At 38.5% G+C, this 5,992-nt stretch overlaps 1 non-coding gene across 1 annotated transcript; it reads left to right on the top strand.

Moving 5' to 3' along the window:
• The first annotated feature begins 1,587 nt into the window (after positions 1-1,587).
• Positions 1,588-1,694, top strand: LOC148049408 (U6 spliceosomal RNA). Its single transcript, XR_015695294.1, has one exon. It is a non-coding gene; the product is annotated as a U6 spliceosomal RNA (small nuclear RNA).
• Positions 1,695-5,992: the final 4,298 nt, after the last annotated feature.

Genomic DNA, 5,992 nt, shown 5'->3' with positions numbered 1-5,992 from the left:
TGTTGTCTAACTTAAGTTGAATTAAAGTTGAAAAAATGAAAGAATTCAGGTCAAAACGCAGTTCTTTTTTTTAAAAAAAGTTGCTCATCTGATCTCTATTGTGAAAAAAAGTCTTTTTTTTTCTAAAACAGAGAGGTGATGCTATGATTGCATGTTAATTTGAGTGGTGGTGATTTTTAATGACCCTGGAGGAGTCATTAAAAGAGTGGTGGATCTGTCCTCAGTCTGGGACATTTATATGTTGGCTTTAATGTTATGTATGTTTGCTATATTTTGTTTTGTATGCTGCTAAAGTCCTAGATTACTTAATTTTTGCTTGTATGTCATGAACCCACAACCACAGAGTGATGCCATTCTTTTATATCCGCATGCAGCATCATTTTGACTAAGATGATACAGGAAGAAACAGCTGTGCCACGAGGAAGACAATGATCTACAGTAGCGCAGTGGTTAGAATGCAGTACTGCAGGCTACTTCTACTGATCACCGGCTGCCAGCAGTTTGGTAGATCGAATCTCACCAGACTCAGCCTTCCATCCTTCTGAGGTCAGTAAAATGAGGACCCAGATTGTTGGAGGCTGACTCTCTAAATCACTTAGAGAGGACTGTGAAGCACAATGAAGTGGTATATAAGTCTAAGTGCTATTGCTATTGCTATTGCACTGTTTGTTGAAGACAATATCAGCTGATCCATCTTTACCTGAACTCCAGAATTATATATTCATGGCAAACATTTATTTTGTTATTTTGGATTCTTTGCAGCTTATGAATAGTATGACAGCTACAATCTATATACTTGACTCTTCTTCCTCCAAGGTCATTAAAAAGGGACAGAATCTATTGATCAGGGGCAGAAATCAATGTGGGGTCCTGGGTGCTCTCTGAGCTTGCTTGTTTTCTTGCAGACATTTCATTACCCAAACTAAGTAACATCATCAGTGCTAGTACAGGTAATCCTCAACTTACAACAGTTTATTTAGTGACCATTCAAAGCTACAACGGCACTGAAAAAATGATTTATTACCCTTTTTCCCACTTATGACAATCTGCAGCCTGCCCATGGTCATGTGATTTACATTTGGATGCTTGCTAACTGACTCATATTTATGACAGTTGCAGTGTCCTGGGGTCATGTGATCCCCTTCTATGACCTTCTGACAAGCAAAGTCAATTGGGAATCCGGATTCACTTAACAACCGTGTTACTCATTTAACAACTGCAGCGATCCACTTAACAAATGTGGCAAGAACAGGCAAAACTCACTTAACATATTTCTCATTTAGCAACATAAAATCTGAGCTTAAATTGTGGTAGTAAATTGAGGATTAGCTGTAATCCATGCTGTGCCGATAATGCTCACCTTACTATCCAATTCCAGTGAAGCAGTCATATCCTTCAACATGATCAAAGTTTGATCATGGGCAGATTCATCCAAAAGAGCTCCTTTGATCCACAGCTATCACTGGATCCAATTTTCACAATCGTGTTTAGTGTAGCCAGTATTTGAGCTGTAGGAGTTGGTGACTATTATCCATGCCTTGATTACAATCTATTTGGACTATGGAAAGTCAAGATTACTGCTTTCCTGTGCTTGCTTCGGCAGCACATATACTAAAATTGGAACGATACAGAGAAGATTAGCATGGCCCCTGCGCAAGGATGACACGCAAATTCGTGAAGCGTTCCATATTTTTTTCCTAGACATGCAATTGAAAATATGAATGTAGAACAAAAACACGATAGAACCACCTATAGACAACTTCTTATCTTAGAAAGAGGGGTGATGGAACTAAAATCTTTAGAGGTACTTAAAGAAGAGAAGGTAGTTCAAACGTGGTTTCAGTATGGTCAATTACAGGCTAGGTGGAAAATAGATCAAAAAATTGGCTTTGTAAAAGTTGAGGATAACTTGTTTAAACAAATAAGAGATCAAAGCTCAATGCATATAAAGAGGATATATAATGTATTAGTACAGATGGATTCTGAAACGGAACTGATTAAGGATTGTATGATAAAATGGGCTCAGAATATCGAGGAACCAATAATGCTTGAAACATGGGAAAGAATCTGGGTAAGAAATGTGAAACTTACACAAGCACAAAACTTGAGAGAAAATTTTTATAAGATGTTTTATAGATGGCACCTAGATCCTAAAAAGCTTGCCTCTATGTATCCAAATGTTCAACCTAAATGTTGGAGATGTGGTTCTTGTGATGCTACATATTTTCATATATGGTGGACATGTCGTAATGTCAAGGCATTTTGGATAAAAATATGGTGGATCCTGCAAAACATCTTTAAAAGAAGGATAAAATTTACCCCCCAGTTGTTTTTACTGGGTATATGTATTGATTTTACAGCAGCAGAGACTAATTTGGTTCTGTATTTAATAACGGCAGCAAGACTCTTGGTGGCGCAGTATTGGAAGAAGAAAGATTTACCTACAATTCAAGAATGGACTTTGAAAGTTATGAACTTAGCCGAAATGGCCAAAATCTCTGCATATCTCAAAGAACATTCAAACGAGAGATATAAACGAGACTGGAAAAAATGGATTGATTACATAAAAAGTAAATATGGGACTAAGAAACTCCAGATAGCTTATGCTTAGTATCAGTAATAATTTAAATTGTTTAAAATTTGGGTAACAGTAAGAAGCTGAGTTCAATGTAGAGATATTTTAGACTGTGATTGTTCAAAAGTTATACCACGTATGGTCTTTGGGAAGTCGGGGGGAGGGAAGGGAGGTGGGGATTTAGGGGGAGGGGGGAGGGGGGAAATACAATATGTGTTAAATTCCATGATTGTATTTGTATACTGTGGCTTTTCAATGTTAGTGCGAAAATAGAACAAACCGAATATACTGGAAGGTAATAGATACCGAAGGAAAGAGTCGAGTGAAAGAAGAAGGAGGGTGGAGAGGGTGAGAGAGAGGAGGAGGAGAAGGGAGGGAGGGAATGGAGAGGGTGTGATAGGGTCAAGGTTAAAAGAAGGGGAGGGGAAGTAGGCGTAGAGGGGTGTGTGAGAAGGAAGAATGAAAGTTGGAGGGGGTTGAAAGAGGGTGTATGGCGGGTCAAGGTGGTATACTGGGTTTGTATTGTAGAGGGCATTTTCTATATTCAATGTTATATGCCCTGATTAAGCACAGTGAATATGTGATTGTATAGAATGAAAACATAATAAAATATATATATAAAAAAAAAGAAAAAAAGATTACTGCTTTCCTATGGGTTATCCTTCAAAAGTGTCTAGAAGTTCCAATCGATGCCAAAATGCAACAGCTTAACTGCTATCTTGTGCAAAATTCTTGGATCATATAGTATCTGTATTGAAAGATCTGCACTGGTTGCCATTTATTTATTGGTCACAATGTAAGTTATTGGTGTTATCCTTTATAGATCTAAAGAGTTTAGATTTAGGAACCCTGGTGGTGCAGTGGTTAGAATGCAGTATTGCAGGCAGAACTCTGACCACAGCAGGAGTTCAATTCTGACTGGCTCAAAGTTGACTCAGCCTTCCATCCTTCGGAGGTTGGTAAAATGAGGACCCAGATTGCTGGGGGCAACATGCTGACTCTGTAAACCACCAGAGAGTGCTGTAAAGCATTGTGAAGTACTATATAAGTGTAAGTGTTATTGCTATTAGATTTTGAGTATCTAGGAAACTTTTCTCTTATTATGATCTTGTCTGGTTGTTAAGATTGGTAGGAAAGTCCCTCTGGAGGATACCCCACCAATAAGAGGCTTATATAAACTTTTGCCAGTCTCCTTTGAAATAATGCATTTACCTATGTATTTATGCTTTAAGTTGTAATAGAACTGGAATCAATGGTGGGATTCAAAATATTTTACTACCGGTTCTGTGGGTATGGCTTGGTGGGCATGGCAGGGGAAAGATACTGTAAACTCTCCATTCCTTCTCCACTGCAGGGGAAGGCTACTGCAAAATCCCCATTTCCTCCCAATCAGCTGGGACTTGGGAGGCAGATGGGGGCGGGGCCAGTCAGAGGTGGTATTTAACAGTTCTCCAAACTACTCAAAATTTCTGCTACTGGTTCTCCAGAACTGGTCAGAACCTATTGAATACCACCTCTGACTGGAATGGCTCTAGGGGTGGTGATGCAGTAAGATAGTTAGAGCAATGGAGGACAACTTTTGTGAAGAACAGATACAAAAAGTGGGTATCTTTGCCCTAAATAAGCAAAAACTGATACTTAACAAGAAAAATAAGTCCAGTTGCCATGACTCAAACTTCAGACAAAGACTGTTACTGTTTTTCAAAGTTTTGGCATGTAGAAGGGTGCAGAGATTTATAGTCTGCTGCCTAGAAGGCAAGGTAGAGTTTGCTTAAATATTAAGCAAAATATCTGAACATTCAAAAATAGAATAAAACCCAGGAGAATGGGTATTTGCTGGAGGTTTTTAAGCAAAGACTGAAAAACCATCTGTTAGGTGTCTATATGTGTGCACAACTCCTGGATTTCCTGTGGTGAATAGGAGGTTAGATGACCTATAAATACCCCAACACTCCCAGCTGTATTATTCTATGAATCACATGTTATTTGGACCCCGTCTAACTTGTGAGTGATAAAATGAATTCTAACTAGTGGGAGTTTCTAATTCAGGGATTGTTTTACTTGGTTTCCATTCACTTTTCAATTTTATCACTCTTCATCTATTTTCTTTTTCTTTCTCTCTCTTCTTAAATGCCCTCAGGCTGAGTGCGCTACTGTGAGCTGTTCTGATTGAGCAAAGGAGAAATTCCTTAGGCCAATGTAGTTGCTTAATTTTTTTAGCATCCTCTCTTTCCAGGGGTGGGTTTCAAAAATTGTTCGAACCTACTCTGTGGGCGTGGCCTCCTTTGTGGGAGTGGCTTGCCATCCATGTGACCGGATGGGAGTGGCTTGCCACCCATGTGACCGGATGGGAGTGGCAAACTGGTAGTAAAAAATTTGGAAACCCACCACTGCTCCTGCCGATCAACACCATCAAAATGCAGAAGAGAAAGTTATTCTTGTGGCTGAAACTGAACAACCCTATAAGGAAAAAAAATATAGTACAAATTTTCATAACATCTAAAATCAGCTGTGAATAATAACATGACTTTTCTATTCTGATTCTATGGCATATGACAAGTAAATCAGTACATTTGTTTCACTGGTTGTAAGAAGATACTTCAATGTTCTGAAGTTTACATTCTTATAATTTGTCTCGGATATATAGATAGTCCTTGAGTTATGACCACTTGTTCAGTGACTGTTCAGAATTTACCAATCTGAAAATCTGGTCACCTTATGTAACCATTATTTCAAAGCACGAGCAATAATTTATACTGTAAGCATTTCAAACTATTCCATACACAATAACTTAAAATGAAACCATTAATAATATTCCATACAAAATAAATTACAATAAAACGATTATAAAAAATTCTATGCACAATACATTTCAAAATATTGAGTATAGAATATTTTAAAATGGTTTATTTTAATTTATTTTGGATAGAATCTTTTTTTAAATAGTCTAAGACAATTTAAAAAAAGATTCTATCCAAAATAAATTAAAGTAAAACATTTTAAAATATTCTACACTCAATACTTATATGTAAAACTATTATAAAAAATTCTATGCATTAAATAAAATATTATTTTAAAATACATTAAAATAATAATTAAATAAAACCGGGTCACTTACCAGCAGCAGGCAGAATCAGCAGCACTCCGATACGATGGATGGATCCTCGTCGCGATGGCAGGCAGCAGGAACAGGTAAGACACTTGACTGGAGGGACAAGGCTAGGGTCACTTAGGTTGCCTGGCAGGCTTGGCCAGCCATGCAAGGCTAGAGGGGGGGGCGGGGGGCTTCCCTAGTGAAAGGTAGGCTGCCGCCGGCCCCTCCATATGATGGCAGCCACGCGGCGTACATGAAGCCACGGCTTTCGCGAGGGAAGGCTTGGAGGACTTCCCTTGCGAAAACTAGGCCGCCACTGCCCC

Source organism: Thamnophis sirtalis, unplaced genomic scaffold (assembly GCF_051295495.1).
Source record: "Thamnophis sirtalis isolate CommonGarterSnake01/CBP01778 unplaced genomic scaffold, rThaSir2_p1.2 scaffold_1, whole genome shotgun sequence".
Classification (NCBI taxonomy): domain Eukaryota; kingdom Metazoa; phylum Chordata; class Lepidosauria; order Squamata; family Natricidae; genus Thamnophis; species Thamnophis sirtalis.
Note: the sequence above shows the minus strand (reverse complement) of the source record. Positions and strands in the feature narration are given on the sequence as shown.